Source organism: Dermacentor variabilis, chromosome 6 (assembly GCF_050947875.1).
Source record: "Dermacentor variabilis isolate Ectoservices chromosome 6, ASM5094787v1, whole genome shotgun sequence".
In the NCBI taxonomy this organism is placed as follows: Eukaryota; Metazoa; Arthropoda; class Arachnida; order Ixodida; family Ixodidae; genus Dermacentor; species Dermacentor variabilis.
The window spans coordinates 88,540,992-88,560,771 of NC_134573.1; the positions used below are offsets into that span (position 1 = coordinate 88,540,992).

General features: G+C 48.3%; 1 non-coding gene across 1 annotated transcript; it reads right to left on the bottom strand.

Moving 5' to 3' along the window:
* Positions 1 to 12,013: 12,013 nt before the first annotated feature.
* LOC142586473 (U1 spliceosomal RNA) lies at positions 12,014 to 12,175 on the bottom strand. Its single transcript, XR_012829236.1, has one exon. It is a non-coding gene; the product is annotated as a U1 spliceosomal RNA (small nuclear RNA).
* Between the last annotated feature and the right edge of the window lie 7,605 nt (positions 12,176 to 19,780).

Here is a 19,780-nt window from a genome sequence, read left to right on the forward strand (position 1 = left end):
CCACACCGCGAAAACAACAATCAAGATGATGCCTCAGAACCGCTACAAGCGATCGAAGAAACGTGGGAGGCAATGTTAAAGGCACAGAGCCTGGAAGATCAGCGAAGTCTGGTGGACCGGGCCCGGGCTGCGACATTAGCCAACGGCTTTCTGGACTGAGAGAGCCGCCCACCTAGGGCGAAGAAAGAACACTTTCTCGCTGTTTCTCACAATAAACGTTCATTCCTCCTCCTCCTCATAGCTTAAGTGACGCTTTAGCCAAGCAGGCACCGACATTATGCCAATTATTTTGTTGCTTGTTTTTTTAGCATTCCCTATTTCCAGAGGGCAGACCCGATGCTTGTAAGGAAGAGAAGGACAGCTAGGCCTGCAAAGAAGAGATAGAAAAATGAAGTGGGAAAGTGTGGAAGGTTAACCAGAAGAATCAGCAAAAAGGAGTAAAAGTGAATGCAGGAGCTTGGATTACAGGAAGCTTTACCTTCGCGTAGATGCGGAAATTTCCTGTTTTCTCCTTTGTTCGTGTTTCTCGCTACTTGTCTCAGCGGATCGGTCTGTCTTGCTCCGTCGTCGAGGCGCGCGTTCACCCGTGATATCTAAAGGGTGTAACGTTTCGCATGCAGCGCGCGGCGAATACTGTTGTGGTGTAACGTGGAACGCACTGTTTTCAAAGCTCTGACATACTTGAGCCCTAATTCGAGCATGCAGGCCCTTCAAAACAACGAGTAGACTATATGCGCTACATACAATTGTCAATAGACAAGAACTCTTATTTGGCTCGCCTCCGGGTATTGCCGACGCTTGTATGGAAAACCAACTGCACTGAAATAATGTCACCGTTGAATATTACACGCTCCTTTGTAAGCAGGTTTGTGTGCATTAACGAGCCCCTCACCAGGTCACACAGAAAATGTCGGTTAAATGCTGGAAGCTGTTACGTGTACTGTAGGGTGCGTTATACTGCAACAATACTTCATATTGGTTCAATAATAGCTGAGCTAGAAATATGTCAGTGCCGCTAAACCATGATTTTTGGAGACGATCGTCAACGCCAATTAACGCTCTCTCCACTTGCCCCGTCTAGCCTTAGCAAGCGAAATTCGTTCACTCGTTCTCCCATACCGGACCTTACCCAACGTGATTATTTAGTGACTATGGTGTTGGGCTGCTAAGCACGAAGTCGCGGGATCGAGTTCCGGCCACGGCGGCTGCATTTCAATGCGGGCGAAATGCGAAAGCACCCGTGTACTTAGATTTAAGTACACGTTAAGGAACCCCAGGTGGTCCGAATTTCCGGACTCCTTGCATACGGCACGCCTCGTAATAAGATCGTAGTTATGGCACGTAAAACCCGACAATTTTATTTTTAATACCAGAGCTCGAGGACCACGTGACATATACTTCATAGGCTCCGCCTTTTTTTTTCGCTCCCTTTTTTTTGGTGCGCGGCGCACTTCCGCTAACGGTATCGCGAGTGAACTGTTGAGTTTGCCTCGTTTCACGCGGCGCACGATTTTGCACACCTGACAATTGGTATAAGCCAGTGCTACACGAATACTGAGGCAGGCTCAAGCTGATCATCGTCTTGGATCGCGTGCTGAAACACGGTAGAAAATGACATAGTTTCGGTGTCTGCGCGCACAGCTGAACGACGTGAGAACACGCAGACGAAACGAAAGTACATCTCTATTGCTAGGACACGAAGTAATACAAAAGCGCGCAGACATTCGGCTCGTGTGCTCTATTAGTTCTCTGATGTTTAATTCGTCTATTTAGGCAACATATTATACAATAACAAACGTTGCCTTGAAGAATGCTCGAAGTCACGTGTCCCTATAAGTGACATCAGAGCACATACATGCATGTACGTGGGCACACTTGCGCATATGCGTTACCTCTCAGGCTGGGAGTGCGGCAAGCACAAGGAGAAGTGCCAATGGCGTTTGGTTTGAAATATTCAGTTCTTTCCGCAGCACGTAGCCATGTAATACTCAGCAGACACGATAATTGGCACCCAAGCACAGTCACCACAGCAGGTGAAGTTCCAATAAATGTGCGGGCAGTTGTAGCATGGTTTCCTGACACTTCTAAGACAGAAATTTGTACTGGTCTGCAGAGGATTAGAGCGTTTGAACGGCGTAGCATAACGTACAACGATGCATGACGTTGAACTAGTGTGTTATTTGTTTATTTTTTATCCTCAGCTATCTTCGAAACTCCTACATCTAGCACCAAACACAACTGGGGGAAGAAGGAGCGCCGAGCAGTGCAGACGTGGAAGCATCGGCTCCGTCTTTTTTTTCCATGCTGCGCTCGCCAATTTTGAGAGTACAACGAAAAGAAGCATACCACTGCATTCGCGAAGCGATGGCGAATCGACTGACACCAAGATTCGAGGTGGGGCTCGTATTTTCACAATCTTACGGAACGTTTCTGCTCCTAGACGCCGACTTGAGCTTATCGGAGCTAACCTTAGTGAGGAGTAGGGCCTCTGCTGGACCTAATAAGCCCACCTGCCCGCAGGTATGGTGGATACAAACATGGAAGATGAAGATTTCGCTGGAAATGAAGGGAACAATGCTAAGGACGACTTCGACTGGCAAGTAGTGGCTGGCCGAAGATCACGAGCTAGCACAAAGGCTGTGGATGAGGATAGCACATTGCCAGGCAATCAGCGAGAGCATGGCATCAAGAAAACCGCCATCGGTGGAATGGTTAAGAATCGGATTATCAAAACTTCGAGGATGCCTCAACCACCTGAGGAGTACAGAAAGATTATTACATGGGCTCGAGGAGGGCTCAATTCGAACAAGGTGAGCACCACCACCATTGGTTCCGCAGTCATCGAGGCGTCCGGCCTAACGGAAGAGGAGGCCCGTGAAGATGTTGTCTGCCCAAACTTCACTCAAATTATCATCGTAGTCTGCACACCTAAGCCCGAACACGCTGCGAAGTACGTTATAATCAAATCTTTCAAGATAATTGAAGCGGAATACGAGAGAAAGAGAGCGAAACTTTATTGCAATTGTAAAGATTTGAAGGAGCGGCGGTCGGAGACTCTCAGTCCAGGGCCCCACTGGCCTCTGCCGCCTGCCTGACCTGGCTAATTAAGGACTTTTGTCCTGCCAGGTCGGAGCGGGCGAGCTGTGCCTCCCACTGCTCCATTGTCCTACTGGTATTTGGCCTATGAGGGTGCTTAGTGCACTCCCAGGTTATGTGTATTAGGGTAGGTAAGCCACCGCACCAAGGACAGTTGGCCCTATAACAAGTGGGATACATGAAATTTAGCAATTTTAAATGGGGGAACACCCCGGTCTGTATTTTACGCCAATCGGCGGCCTCTTCCCCGTTAAATTGTGGGTGTGGCGGCGGGTAGATTCTGCGGAGTCCACGCTGTTGAGCAAGGATGTCGTTGGCATTTAAATTGGTGGAATTTTGTGAGAGATAGTGCGGGTGGTTGGGGTTAGAAGAGGACGCCGTCGCTCGGTTAGTGAACCCTCGAGCTAAGGCGTTAGCGTTTTCGTTCCCCTGTACCCCCGCGTGGCCCGGGCACCAGAGTAGGCGATGATGGTGGTTGAAGGATTTGGGGATTATCGCGAGGCTAGCCCCAGTCACGCGCCCTTTGAGAAACATGTGACATGTCTCCTGGGAGTCCGTGACCACGACCGAGTCCCTTTGAGAACGCTCCGCGTGAGCGAGTGCGATCGCCACTGCTAATATTTCAGCCGAGGTGGGGGATCCCGCCGTGGCCGACGCGGTAATTTGCTGTTGGCTGATAGCGTTCACGACTGCCAGGGCGTACCTCCTTTGGTAGCGGTGCCCGGTCGCCTCTGCATACAAAGCTGCGTCCGTGTAGTACGTGTTGTACCTATGGTTATTAGAGTACGGTGACTGAATGTGTTGTGCGCGTGCTTTGCGCCTTTCTTTGTTGTACTCGGGATGCATATTCTTTGGAATTGGGGCTACTGTAAATTTGGATCTGATCGAAGGAGGGAGAGGTACGGCCTGCTCTGTGAGATAAATGGGGTATGCTGGGATATTGAATCTAGCCAATATTGCCCTACCAGTTTTTGTGAAGCTGAGGCGCTCCCTCTGTCGCATCAGGGTGGCTTGCCTCAGTTCGTCGAAAGTATTGTGCACTCCCAAAGCTAACATGCGCTCCTTTGAAGTTCATTTAGGCAGGCCCAGAGCAGCTTTGAAAGCGGTTCGGATTATTGTGTAAGCCTGCTTTTCCTCCTCCCTGTTCAGGATTTGGTACGGTAAGCCATACATTATTCGACTAACCACTAAGGCCTGTACGAGCCTTAGGGTATCATCTTCTCGCATTCCCGCTTTTCGATACGTCACGCGACGTATCATTTGGGCTATGTTGTTGGCTGTGGATTTGAGGGTCTTGAGTGTCTGTACTGCTTTCCCGTCGCTCTGAAGCCACAAAACAAGCACTCGCATCGTGGGTACCTCTCGGACTGATCGGCCCTCAACCACGATGTTAATCGATCCTCTGGATTTGTAGCCTTTCGCGTGTAGCCGGATAACCTCACATTTTTCGGGTGCGCACTTCAGGGCACTCCATCTAGAAAATTTCTCCACCGCTAATACTGCGCTTTGGAGCGTATATTCCTTATCCCCTAGTGAAGCTCTGTTCGTCCACAGCGTGATGTCGTCTGCGTAGAGCGTGTGACCTAGGTCGGGTATCCGACCCAGATCGCGCGCGAGGCGACACATCGCCATGTTGAAGAGAAGAGGAGATAATATAGCTCCTTGAGGTGTTCCTTTGTCAGGCATTTTAAGTAAATCCGAAGTGATTTGTCCAATACTGATGCTCGCCTCGCGGTTCGAAAGAAACACTCTTAAGTAATTGTATGTGCGCTCACCACAACTCGCGAGTTCGAGTTCCTCCAATATTGCGGCGTGAGAGACGTTGTCGAAGGCTCCTTTGAGGTCTAGAGCTAGGACTAGTCTCTCGTGGCCGTACGGTATATTAGTGCTACAGATTCATGCTACAGATTCATGTGTTTGGCCGCTTTCTTTCTTTGGCTTGTCCTTAGCTGTGGGGCGTGCCGTGCAATATGAAAGGGAATATTTAGTATACGCTCACATGTTAAAAGTGACAATGCGTACGTACGTAGCATCTCAATGTTGCAAGTTAGTGCAATTAGGATCCAAGAAGGTCACAGAATTTTCTGAGAACCACAATGGAACCTGGGCGCCATGGGTAGGTACAACATGCCGATATTTATTAATGACTATTAGAATGCACAGGGCTGACTTATCAGACTGGCCGTATTAATTATTTTACTGTCAAGTCGAGACGTACCTACTTGAATTGTCATGCCTCAATAAAGAAAACCTGCATTTCACGGTTGAATTAAATTAAAGATCGAATCTTGTGACAGTGTGTTGTTTCTTCCTTTTTTATGGTTGCGAATATTATGAGGTACACCAACGGCCCTCAATATGAACGTTAAGTGGCGCCTTTCTTTTTCACTGCTCTTTTTTTAACGGGTCGTCTTTTGTTTGATTCTATAGCAGTACAATGCAGCTACTTGCAGTGCAACGCCTTAGAGAATGGGCCAGGAAGTTTCATCTACCGAAGTGAAAAAAAAAATAGAATGCCTCAGCACAAAAGTGCCATTAACTTGAATATACGAACTCGAATTCAGCGTTAAGGTGATCAAAATGCCTCGATGCTTGTAGTGCGTCCCAGAAGTTCATGCATTGGATCTGCGACCGCTTCTGCTATCCCTGTCGCCTTTGCTGCAGTTTTGAGCACCCGTCTCTTCGCGTAGTTGAATCGTGAATTAGTTCTCTGTCCAGCTACCTGTGGCAGTTTTCAGTTGTCGATATGCCATTTTAACAGTCTTACTCTCGGTTTTCTTAAGTCTCACATGGAGAACTCAGTACATTTTACTGTATACCGCGAAAGCTTCCACTAATTTGCATACAAGGTGCTCTTTCCTGGCTTTTATTTCTTTTAGTTATCTTTTGTAATAGTGTCTTTATCTAGTCTGATATCTGTTAAGTCTGGAGTTAAACCTGGACAACAGGAAAACACAATTCATTAAAAAGCTTTTCATACAACAGAACATTAAACGGCCAACTTAATGATTCTGAAAAGTGACATCTTACGCGAGGAGTGCTCCAAGGGCATAGACATCACCTATTAGGGAGGGTGAAGCGCACAGTACCAAAGATGTGAATGACGAAACTAAGATTTTATTAGGCGAATCAATGCCCACAAAAACAGGCTCCACCTTAAACACAGTCATAGAGGGGCACACAGTCGGCGGTCATTGAAGTATGCTCAGAGGGTCAAGCGCGTCGGCTTTTGTACATGGGTCATGGAAGCTTTCACTGTAAATGGTGGTGCCTGCGTGGTTTCCAGAAACTATTACGGATTTCGTGTCGCGCGTGCAATCTGATAATGCAAGGTTGGGTGAGGACAAGCAAAATAGACAGAATCAAAGATAACATCCGCGTAGGTTCTAAATCATGCAGGCACGTCTTGCGGTGAGCGAAAGCTTTAGGTTCTTAGCGGGTGAAATGCCGTCCCTGAGAAAAGGATAAATAAGAGCCTTTGACAATGGGAATTCCTACAACAAACTGCGGGATGTATAATTCTCCTTAAAAGATGCTAACAGAGCCTGGTTTGAGAACTGGGACTCGACCTTGACAACACGGGACCTTTTCCGCAACGGCGTCCTGCATACCTCTGCGAGCGTCTTGTGCAAGAGCGTCTTGTGTAACAGAGCCAAATCGCTGTTAGAAGCACGAATGCCACTATCCAACGAGAGCATCGCGATTGTCACGGAGGAGATGATTCGCCTGTTCAGACACGCTTACCCGACATGCCAAAAGAGAAAAAAGTCCGCTTATTGATGAGGGGTTTCAAGCAAGAGGCCATCGCTGGATTGACACGCAACCCACCCAAGACTGCTGCTGAATTTGCTTCCGAGGCCACAGCCATTCAGCAGACGCTCGATATGCGCACAAGGCAATGTAACTGCCGAACGCTGACAACAAACTGTATCGATGTTCAAGCACTCCGCAGCCACGACATGCGCGATACCACCAGAGGTCGTTCGAGATAAAGTGCAGAAGCTCTTTTCCAGGTTGTAGTCTTGAGTAGCCTCAATCGCTGATGTTGTCAAACAAGAAGTTCAGCGATCACTAGGGGCTACTGATGTGCAAACGCCAGCACCACAACCACAGCCGGAAACGATTACGTACGCCGCCGTCGTCCGCCGCGCGGTTCCCCTCATCACCAGACGCCGTCACCAGACGCCAGCACCACCGCACCCAAAAGTCGGCTAGCTAAACGCCTAGAGGAAGGCACATTTAGCGAGACGCTGAACACCACCCGCTCAGCTATCATTGCGAAGGAGAAGCCGGCTACGTGCTCCGCCGATGCCCACAGCGACTTGGGACTGCAAGGGTTCGCCGTCAACGCACCATATCCACAGTTTGGGGAGCAACCCCGTGACATCGCCGACTACCTCGTGACATCGCCGACTACCTCGCGTCAACACACGGGACAACCCGACGACATTCCCGTTCGCCCTCACGAGGACGCTACTTGTCGCCGCAGCGCCGACCATACACTAGTCGCGCTCGGTGCTGGTCCATAAGCCCATATCCGGAAAACTATAAGCAACTGACGGAGATGTCGTTACTTTTAATTTCAATGGCGAAGATCCTCCGTCGCCATCGACGACGCTTCAACGTCCTACTCTATGAAGCAGCAACAACACGCCGCCATCCCTACAAAGCCTGGAAGCCAAACATATGCCGAGAAAAGAAGACCTGATGACGCGACGTACCAGCCTCATGCCTACGCGACGCAGCCGCCATCTGACAAGACCTAACTGCATTGCAAGGGAAAGAACTACCTACCACGACTTGCTTGTCGACGGCCATGCAGTTGCCGCTATAGTGCACACAGGAACCGGCTACTCCGTCATAATGGACCCATCACCGCCCAGTTGAAGTTAAGACTGCAGGGGAAGGCCCTAAAATCAGAACAGCTTGAGGAGACTTGATAACACCGACTGGAATCTATACGAAAAGAATTACCGTTCATGACCGAACCTGCCCTGCCACCTTCCTTACCGCCCAGCAGTGTTCACAAGACGTAATTCTCGGCATGCAATCCATGAACCAACACGGCACAATCATCCACTTGAAATGGAAGTCGATATCGCTATTCGAAGATCAAGCTATACCGACGAAGAGCTCTCGGAGTCACCATGCCATGACTGTGCATTCCGCCTCTTTCCAGCATCATCATTTCCGTTGGCGTTGAAACACCCGTAAACGTAGAAGGATTCATCGAGGGCGACCAACGTCTACACCTCGAGCGTGAAATTTGCGTCGAAATAGGGATCGATCGACTGCACGGATGAAAAATGGAAGTGATGCTTACAAACTTCAGTTAGGAGCTCACACCCATCAAGAAGGGCGCGACCTTCACCTACATTGAGGAAATTATGGAATGCAATGCGTTTGTCCTTGAGGATTCTGTGGGATTAACCTCGGAGTTCATAGTTCGGGAACCAGACTTCGACACAAATCCAAGTCTCTCCGTGAAGGCAGGAACAGAAAAAAAAGTCTTCCCCGATAATACAAAGACTGCTTTTCGACATCATAGACGTGGCCTGATACTGCAGCGATACAGTTCACTCGGTATCTTTCTCCATAGGTGTTAGTGTTTTTGATAAGCTCCATGATTTCAGCCTTCATGATTTCAGCCATGTCCTGGCCATATGCAACAGCCTTTGCCGAAAGCCAGTCCTGTATTTGCCTTTTGAGGCTGCTCACTCGCGGCAGCTTTTTTCGCTCCACGGAGTGGCAAAGTGGAGTGTGCATGAGTATAATACTTGCAAGCGGTAGGAGAGGCAGAAATTTCTGAGTTAGTAATTTTCACAGTGCTCTCCATTCATCTCCTCATGACAATCGCCTGAGCTTTTCTTTGTGCTAAAAGCTTCGCCAGCATATTCAATAAATTCATTTTTATTGCCCCAGGGGGTCACAATAAGCCTGCGACTTATGCCACCGGGATTTTGGAAGCCCGTAGAGCATCCCGATCAACACGCCTTATGCAGGCTATCTACGGTTTTGTCAACCCAAACTTGACTACTTGTGTGGCTGGCGTTGAACGACGTTTCGTCGGTGTAAAACATCTCCCCGCCTTGGCGTCGCATCTCCTCAATCTGGTGCAGATAGCGCGGCGAGACTGCAGTTTGTGCGCCGCTTTCTATGAGCAGTGCGTCCCGAGATCGCTTCTTGTATCGGAAGCCAAGCTTCTTCAACATCGTTTGCGTAGTTTCCGTCAATACGGATGGTAGCTTGGTACCTTCGAAGTGCCGCATCAGCCTGGCGACAGTGGTAATCTCAATTCTCCGAAAAACGCAGTGTACGATCCTTTGCAACGGCGGTAGGTGAAAATCGTCCACTTTCTTTTTGTCCTGACAACCTGTTTCACCAGAACGCTTCTTCGGTATCAATACTCTACCCGCCTTTTCTTTCTCCGACACGCACTCGTACAGTGTCCGCTCGCTCACCTTCGTGAGTTGTGCTGTCCGCTTGACCAGAAAATTTCATGTTGACTCCTTTCCCACACTAATTGCGAAACGAGACGTTTGAGGATAACGACTTCGCCTCTTTAAGGAAGCATTGCACTTTAGAACAACGGCGTGCACAAGACGTGATTGCTACAGCGGACGCCGTCTTTGCTAATGGCAACGTTCACCTTCGCAGGAAATCTCCGCTTTGTCTTTTGGAGCAAAAGCTGTACTCCTCAAGGTACAACTCCCAAGGCCAATCTAGGCACGCATTTGACCTTCAGCCGCTGGCGCTCAAATGTGAAAGTGTGACGTCAAAGCACGTGATCCTTTGGGGAGAAGAGTCGCAGTTACGTTTGCTCTAGCCTCGCCGAGCTTGCCGCTGCATACCACAATCACTAAGTGAGGTAACAGCTGCTTCGTCGGCGCTTGGTCGCTCATCCTCGCCATGAGTGAAGCACGCGCTGGTGCGAGCGTGGCAGCTGTTCGCCGCAGGCGCCAAGGTAGTTCTGAGCACCCTGTCGATATAGCTCACCTGAAAAAAGCACTTAAGAACCGTGTCTAACCGTGATTAACAGCACATTTAGTCATATAACCATGTTCAAGCCACGTTCAATTTCTTCCTACGTTCGTTTAACCGCATGCAAAAAAGATCTCAGTACTTTCTAAACAATAGGCTCAGATAACCATTGAACCCATGAATAGATTTTTGGCATATTTGTAAATATATTCGAACGTAAAAGGTACTAATTATTGAATGGTTTTGGAGGAAAGTAAAAAAACAAATTGCAATACTAAAGCCCAGAAGCTTAATATAATCATGATGAAAGACGCCTAGAGGCCGAATGCGCATAACAATAATTATTATAGTGATTAGTCAAAGGAAGAGAATGTCCACTGAGCGTACTATTCGCGCTCCGCCGGGACACCGCCTCCACGGTCTTCGTATTTTCCCGCCAAACGCAGCTAGATTATGAGGAACAGTATACGCAAAGGTTGTGGGGGGTGCTGGTGTCATTGTTCAGGTAAATGTAACATTTCAGCTTGAAACAACCAGCTTTATTTTGCAATTTGCCTAGCATTCACATCTGCAGAGCAAACGAAATTAAGGGATACTGAATAAAACATTTTGCCACCGAGATTTTTAGCCAGAATGAAAGCTTGGGTGCTGAAATTGGTGGACACAACCTTGTTTTCAGGCAGGAACTAGTGGAAAATTATGAAGTTTACGCATTTTCGCAAAATACCGCGTCTAGCGGCGGTACCGTGAACTAGAGGAAGCGACGTTCTTGTCAGGTTGTCTGTGCCGGACGCCAGTGAACAAGCCATAGCCATTGCAACAATCTGGGAAAAGCATCGTTGGGCGAGACAAGCCGTCTCATACATTTGCGGCAGAGCCGAAACTTCGAGGGATATGGATTTGTACGGCGCGCTCAACGCAGCCATCATGGTTACCGTCAAAGCGTGACTTCCTGTGCTCCGAACATTTTGGGGACAGTGGATGTCGGACGAGTCCTGTTCTTCTGCAGAGCTGCGGCATGTCACCAAAAAGGCAATGCACATAGCCTGGCGCTATACCATTTAATTTCTCCGGAAAGCGGAAAGAAGAAAGGAACAGAGGTGCAATCGACAAGTCGGAAGGAGTTATGCTTTTTAGTTCTTTATTGCTCAAAGGAAAATCGAAGACGAGATTGGCAGGCGAAGAGCAAAGGCATCGTGCCATCTTCATACTGCTGCTCTCTCGAGTCTCGTTCCCTGTGGTGTCGTTGTAGCAGTGTACCTCAACATTTATGATCTGGTCATGAAACATGCGCGTCATGCTATAAGGGAGCTTCACATAGCGTCCGGAGTGGACGCACCCCAGCGCTGACGCAAGTGGAAGGTGGACGGGGGCAGACGCCGAGTAGACGCCACCCGTGTTCATTGAGTGCACTCGCTATTGCGCAAGGGTCGACTGCCTGTATCCGCCTGCGAATATTGTCAACAATCGCCGCCCTCTTTCTGTACACAGTTCATAAACTACAACTACAATGTCTTGTTTCATTTCCAGCTTCAACTGCGTTCAAAACAGTGGCTTAGCTCATTATTCGCATTGCACACTTGGACTAACCCATCGCTAAAAAGCGACTATAGAGCAAGTTCACATCGCATATTTATGTAATTGCGCCATTCGTGCACTCGCTTTCACTCGAACCTTGCATGGTTGTGCGGGCACGAAACACTGAGAAGCGGACGTCAAGCGCTAGCAACCCACCCATGCTGCTCTGCTGCTGTAGTTGCTGCTAGACGGCACACATGACGTCACGGCGGTCGGCGCGCAGATCGCGAGTGTTTAGAATCGTCCAAAAATACAGCCATCCATTAAAGATATGTGATGAACAGCATGTGGACTGTGCAGGTACGTGGTTAGCGCTTGATGGCATTATGCATGAGTTCTGACTTTGGATTGAAACATGAAGGGGCTGGCGCGCACGCCGAGCCCCACTACCAAAAATTGCATGCCCCATCTGCCCCGGTTTGGGGTAGTGGCGTGCTTCAGCCAACCGCAGTGCAATGGGTAGCCTCGGCACGGAGCCCCGACCTCAATGATCATCCGGAACTCGGCACCAGGTAAGTATGAAGTGCAATCCATTGGAACGACAGCCTATTTCAATAGGCCCTTTGTGCTGCACTGGTTGCGAAGAGTGCATTCCACTTTATTCCAAAAGCTATAGTAAGTAAGAGAAAAATACAAGGCAGTTTTTACGATCAAGAGCATTTTAGCTGAAAACCTATAATCCTAATATTCGCATCTTTCAAATTTATTGATAGCTTTTTTCACTAACATGGCGCGGAAACCAAGAATCGAGGTTGAACACCGCAGCCTGTTTATTTGCGTTTCCCACAGGTTATCTGTGTGCTTGCTGTCTAGGCTGTCCAGCATGTGCTATAATAGAGTATAATTATGTATTTTCACGTACAAAAACCACGAACTGATTATCAGGAATGCCGTAATGCGCGACTCCGAAAAATTTCGACCTCCTGGGTTTCATTAATGTGCACATAAATCTAAGTACACGGGTGCTTTTTGAATTTCGCTCCCATTGAAATGCAGCTGCTGTGGCTAGGATTCAATGCCGCGACCTAGTGCTTCGCAGCCCAACAACCACAGCGGGTGCATGTATAATAATAATAATAATAATAATAATAATAATAATAATAATAATAATAATAATAATAATAATAATAATAATAATAATAATAATAATAATAATAATAATAATAATAATGAAATCCGGCGTATCCCACGCCTTGTCTGTAGGAATCGATGTTACTGATGCAGCGGGGAGCCTACAATGTTAACGAAATCACCATGACAGCACCAAGACGTAGGCTGCTGTTTCATGATCTACAAAATACGCATGTCATGATATCTGTCATGACCTATAACTTATGTTCGTCAATACACTCTTGTCATGCTATGCCAATTTTGGTACATACCAAGTCGTAGCAGGTTGTTTGACGAGTTACGTGACACGCATTAATGACATTCATGTCAGGGCCTATCATTTGTGTTTGTCATACACCCTTTTCGTACAATGCCCATTTTGGTACATACCAAGTGAACGAGAGGGCCATGAGAGCACCAAGGCGTAGGCGACTGTTTCATGACCTACATGACATGCATGCCATGATACTCATGTCATAACCGATCATTCATGTTCGTCTACACACTTTCACGATATGCCAATTTTGGTACATACCAAGGCGTGGGCCGCTGTTTCATGACCTACATGACACGCATGTCATGAAATTCATGTCATCGCCTATCATTTATCATGGTGATACACTCTAGTCATAGTATGCCAAAAGTGGTACATAGGAAGTTCACGAAACGGCCGTGAGAGCAGCAAGACGTAGGCGGCTGTTTCATGACCTACATTATACACATATCATTATATTCATGCCATGACCTATAATTTAGGTTCGCATACACTCTTGTCATACTATGCCAATTTTGCTACCTACTAACCTAACTAAAGACCATGAGAGCATCAAGACGCAGGCGAATGTTTTATGACCTACGTGAGACACATGTGATGATATTCATGTCATGACCGTTCATTTATGTTTGTCGTACACGCTTCTCATACTATGCCAATTTTGGCAGATATCAAGTGAACGGAACGACCGTGAGAACACCAAGACGTAGGTGGTAGATAGATACGGTCAAAATGGCAAATGTTCGTCAAGAAATGCTTCGCATTTAAAAACTGTAATGCCAGTAGCGCAGTTGGTAGGGAGTGCTTGGTGACAGCTTGCGTGATGGCATAGTCCGTGGCTACGGTGACCCACTTGTTTCCAGAGGTGGATGCAGGAAACGAACATAGGAATTCCGAACCAATCATGAAGAAAGCCGGCAGATCCCACGCCCTGTGGGAATCGATGTATGCGAAGCTGTGTGCGGGGCGTCTACTAAGTTAACGAAACGGGCATGCCAACACCATGGCGTAGGCAGCTGTTTTATGACCTACATCACACGCATGTCAGGACATTCATGCCAAGACCTATCATTTCTTTTCTTCATGCACTCCTGTCCTGCTATGCAGATTGTGGTAGATACCAAGTTCTCGAAACGAATATCAGAGGACCAAAACGCAGGCGGCTAGATACGTATGTACTGAATAAGTGGCAAATGTTCAAGAAATGCTTTGCATTTAACAATTTCTACCCATTTCCGGGATTTCAAACGATGTCGTAATATGTATTATGGTAGTGACCTGCTAAATTTTGATTCTTGTAATTGCCTGCTGGCTCTGTTAAGTTGTGTATTGTGACCAGTTCGATTTTTGCCGTAAACTTGACGGCCACGGAGTAGCTCAGCCACTCCTCGGGGGTCCTAATTTTAATTTTCTGTGTCTTAAATATTTATTTTCTTTACCTTTAGCACATTGGCAATCTGAAAGCGTATGCTGGATGTTATGGTGCCCCCACATTGGTTGCGTGTGCGTAGTCCTTCTTAATGTCCGTACTACAGTGATATCGTGTCCGTAGTGATTGTGTGCTTGCTCCATATGACGCTCACCTTTCTACTAGTGCTCTTGGTGGTGCCAGAAGTGTATTGTGCTCTGCGTGTAATTAACCTAATTTCTTGCTGTATATTTTGTTTATTTTATTGTTTGAGTTCCCTTGACGTTAATTGGTCGTCCAACTTAAGCCGAGGGCCCGGAATCGCGACGCGGTAAAAAAGCATGTGATCTCACAATATCCTCCATACTAATGTGGCTTGGAACACAATACAGAAATATCATTCTTTACGGGTGCTTGTCTTTGTTCGAAATCAACATGTGAAGGGCCTTCCTTAGCATTTCCCCTGTTACGTACGCCCTGCATTCCAGGTGGCTGTTTGTCTAATCGTTATGTCGAAGGTCTTCTGTGTAAACTAATGCTAAGTCATAGCTCGCTCCTAATACATCTAGTTGCTGTTTCATAGATAATATCAGATTATCATTGTGGTTGTTGCATGTTTTTTATGTAAACCCCGTTTTTGACGGATGCATGACTGATTTGGAGCATCGTGCAGCACTTCCTTAATCTGATGCCTGAGCAACACTTTGTACACATTTACATCTTGTCTTAAGGCTTGCGTGAAGGCTCGAGGCTTGAGGATTTCTGATAGACTTCGCTTGCCTGGTGATCCTAACAGGGAAAGGCGTCGCGGATGGTTCGCGGGCTAAAATTCAATTCGTTATTCTTTACACACGAAGCGTATTCTCGCGCCACCATTTACTTATGAAGACGCGCTACTCTCCCTGCTCATAGTGGCTTCGTGTGTAAAAAAAAAATTCCACCTACGGCAAGTTCTTTTTTCATCTGCTTTAATTTCCATTATTCTATCGTTAGTTTGTTTCATTTATTAAACAGAAGTAATTTCTCCTATGTTGTCCTTGGTGTCAGTGTTTGTTGGCTTCTCACGATATAACTAATAAAAATCGGGCCCCTTGGTTAACCCCCTTTCTTCCCGTTTATTGCTATACCTACAACCACATAAAGGCAGCAGGCAATGAAACCAAGAAAATAATAGGGTAATTAGCCATGATAGAAAGTGAACTATGAGAAATAGAGAAGGAGAAATGAAAGTGGACAAATAGATAACTTCTTAGCGGTGTGGAAAGAACCCACAACCTTAGTCTTATGCGTGCGATGCACTACCAATTCTGTGCCAGCGACGCCCATCAATCCGTCCACTAATACGTGCGTATTATGCTTGATAGATCTAGCCCTAGCAATGTCAGCCGGCGCCAGTCCGACTCATAACGGGCGGATGTGTAATGGACGTAACAGGCGAAGTTAGGAGAGCAAGCACGTGGCTAAGAAGCGCTCGTTTGCTACCTAATGGCAACAAGGCTGCCAGATTTCAAACCTTCGCTTTAAATGAATGACAAGGAATTCGAGCATTTTGTTTCCCTTCTCACCGTATATATATATATATATATATATATATATATATATATATATATATACATATATATATATATATATATATATATATATATATATATATATATATATATATATATATATATATATATATATATATATATATATATATATATATATTGACAGGTGTACTTGTCTTTAGCGGGCGACATGTTTCTCCGCCTACCAAATGTTATCGCTCAGCGCAGGACGCGCCTGCATGTTTCGGAAGTTTCTGGAAGGTTATAGATGGTTCTGCCCGCTGTTTGTTGTCGCCGAAGCTTGCGTAATTTGATTTCATATATGCGCGACACGACTGGTGTAGAACTTTGTGGAAGGAACACGGGTCCCCGCGGTTACTCTGGAACATTCGACGACTGATGTATAAAAGCCAACACGCTTGACCCGCATATCAGATTTTCGACGATCGCCGATTGTGCTCGCCGCTATCGTTGTTCTTTGAGTGTAGTTTGCTTTTGAGGGAACAAGTTCGCCCAATAAAACGCCAGTTTCTATGATCACAGTTCGGCTGCCTTCTTCAACATCACTACTATGTGACAGCTGATGGAGGTGCTTTACAGTTCATGTACCGTATGCCCCCGACAAGCCGTAATCTAAGCCCGGACCGCAATGACAACACCAACGTCGTGCCACAACATCGAGCAAGCCGCCGGCTACAACAGCTGCTCCCGGAACACGGAATTCTACCAGAGACGACCAAGAAGATCGTCCGAGAAGATCGTCCAGAGACGACCAAAAAGACAGGCCCAATGGCAGCCTCAGCGGCCCCAATAGTTCTGCAGCAGCCCAGGGAGCCACGACGTTCCGCGGTTCCACGTTTGAGGACCCGGAAAGCTTGCTGGAGACGTATGAAAGGGCGGCTACGTTTAGCAGTTGGGACAGTGAAGATCAGCTGCGACATGTCTATTTCGCATTGGAAGACGCGGCAAGGACCTGGTTCGAGAATCGAGAAGCCACCTTACCGACGTGGTCCCTGTTCCGAAGCGGCTTCTTGCAACCATTTACAAGCGTCGTGCGAAAAGAGCGAGCCCAAGCTCTATTAGAAACCAGAGCACAGCTGCCAAATGAGACGATCGCGATCTTCACGGAGGAGGTGGCCCGTCTTTTGCGGCACGCCGACCTGGGAACGTCGGAGGAGAAAAAAGTCCACTTCCTGATGTGGGGCGTCAAGCAAGAACTTTTCGCCGGACTTATTCGTAACCCGCCGAAGACTGTAGCTTAGTTTTCTGCAGAGGCGCCGACGATCGGGAAAGCTCTGGAAATACGCACCCGGCAATATAACCGCCAGGAGCTCACGCCGCAGCACCCCATCCAAGGTGTGGGTTCCGTTGACCTTCAAGAGATCATCAGGGCCATTGTGCGCGAAGAACTGCGCAATGTCCTGCCTTCGTCGCAGCCTTCAAGTGGCCTCGATCACCGACATTGTGAAAGATGAGGTTCAGCGATCGCTTGGAGTTCCTGAGGTGCAACACCAATTACGGCAGCCCCAGCCAGAAGCGATGACCTGCACCGCCGTCGCACGCCGTCAAGGCCCCCATCCGCGACCACGCCAGGGCCCTGTAACGTCGGAATTCCTTCGTCCGCCGCCGCCGCCAACACGCCCACCCGTCGGCCAGCGCACCTACGCGAGGAATATGGACATCTGGCGAGCCCCCGACCACCGCCCGCTCTGCTATAACTGCGAAGCCGGCCATGCCTACCGCCGATGCCCATACCGCGACTTGGGACTGAGAGGGTTTGCCGTCAACGCGCCGCGTCCACAGCTTGGAGAGCGCCCACGTGACCTCCCCGATTACATAGCCGCCACTTAGTGGAACTCTTGGCGACCGTCTCGTTCGCCGTCACCAGGCCGCTACCTGTCGCCACAGCGCCGTCCACTGGCCCAACCCGGGGCCGGTCCGTGATCCCATATCCGGAAAACTAAAAGGAGCAACCAATGGAGGTGCGGTTGCTGTTCGTCGAACTGACGAAGATCCTCCACGGCCGACGAAGACGCCGAAAAGACTATCTCGACGACATAACAACGACGACACGGCCTCGTCCCGACGAAGTCTGGCAGCAAAGAACACGCTGATGAAAGATGACCTGACGACGCGACGTTCCAGCCACAGGTCAACGCCACGCAGCCGTGATCTGACGCCAAGACCTAACTGTAACGCAAGACAAAGAACCACCGACCTCGACGTGCTTCTCGACGGCCACGCAGTCACCGCCTTAGTCTACACAGGAGCCGATTACTTCCTCATGAGCAGACACATCGCCGCCCAGTTGAAGAAGGTTAAGACTGCATAGGAGGGCCCTGAAATTCTGACCGCTGGACTGAAATTCTGACCGCTGGACTGAAATTCGGGCGCCGACTGGAATCTGCACGGCAAGAATTACCGTGCATGACCGGACTTACCCTGCCACCTTCGTTATTCTCCAACAGTGTTCACAAGATGTCATTCTCGGCATGGACTTCCTGAACCAACACAACGCAATCATCGACCTGAAGTCGAAATCGATAACGTTGTCCGAAGATCAAGCGATACCGCCGGAGAGCTCTCATAGTCACCACACCCTGAGTGTTCTCGAAGATCGATTTAGCATCCCGTCGCGATCAAGCATTGTTATTTCCGTCGGCACCGAAACACCCGCGGACGTAAAGGGCGTCGTCGAGGGCGACCAACATCTACTGCTCGACCGTGAAATTTGCGTCGCAAGAGGGATCGTTCGACTCCACGTAGGGCAAGTGGAAGTTATGCTAACCAGCTTCCGCCAAGAGTTCAAGCATATCAACAAGGGCACGACAATCGCATACATCGAGGAAATTGTGGAAACCAGCTATGCCTTTGTCATCTCGGATTCAGCCGCATCTACCCCGGTGAGCATAGACCCCGAAACAGACTTCGACGTGAATCCAAGTCTTCCTATGAGTAAGCAGCAACAGATCAGAAGTCTTCTCCGACGATACACAGACTGCTTTTCGACGTCATCGAGGATTCGACAAACACCAGTTGCAACGCATCGCATAATAACCGAAGAGTGCTCTCGACCACTCCGCCAGAGCCCTTACGGAGTTTTGACGCGAGAACGTGAAGCTATTAGGCAACAAGTCGACGAAATGCACCTCGACGACACCATCCAGCCGTCGAAAAGCCCATGGGAATCTCCTGTTGTCCTGGTCAAAAAAAAGGACGGAACCCTACGTGTCTGTGCCGATTATGATCGACTGAAGAAGATCACGAAGAAAGACGTACACCCCCTTCCACGTATAGATGACGCATTGGATCGGCTCTGCAACGCTAAATACTTCTCATCGATGGACCTCAAGTCTTGCTACTAGCAAACAGAAGTCGACGAGACAGATCGTGAAAGACCGCCTTGATCACGCCAGACGGCCTCTACGAGTTCAAGGTCATGTCATTCGGACTGTGCTCGGCGCCTGTAACGTTCCAGCGCGTCATGGACACGGTGTTAGCAGGATTGAAGTGGCAGATGTGGCTTATTTACTTGGATGACGTCGTCGTCTTCACCGGAAATTTCGACGATCTCCTTAGGCGGCTTGCGACAGTACTAGAGGCCATCTAATCATCAGGGCTCACTCTGAAGCCGGAAAACTGCCGCTTCGCTTACGATGAGCTTCTGTTTCTTGGCCACGTCATCAGCAAATCCGGAGTACGGCCCGACCCGCAGAAAACATATGCCATCGCAAAGTTCCTGCAGCCCATCGACAAGAAGGCAGTGCGTAGATTCCTTGGCAT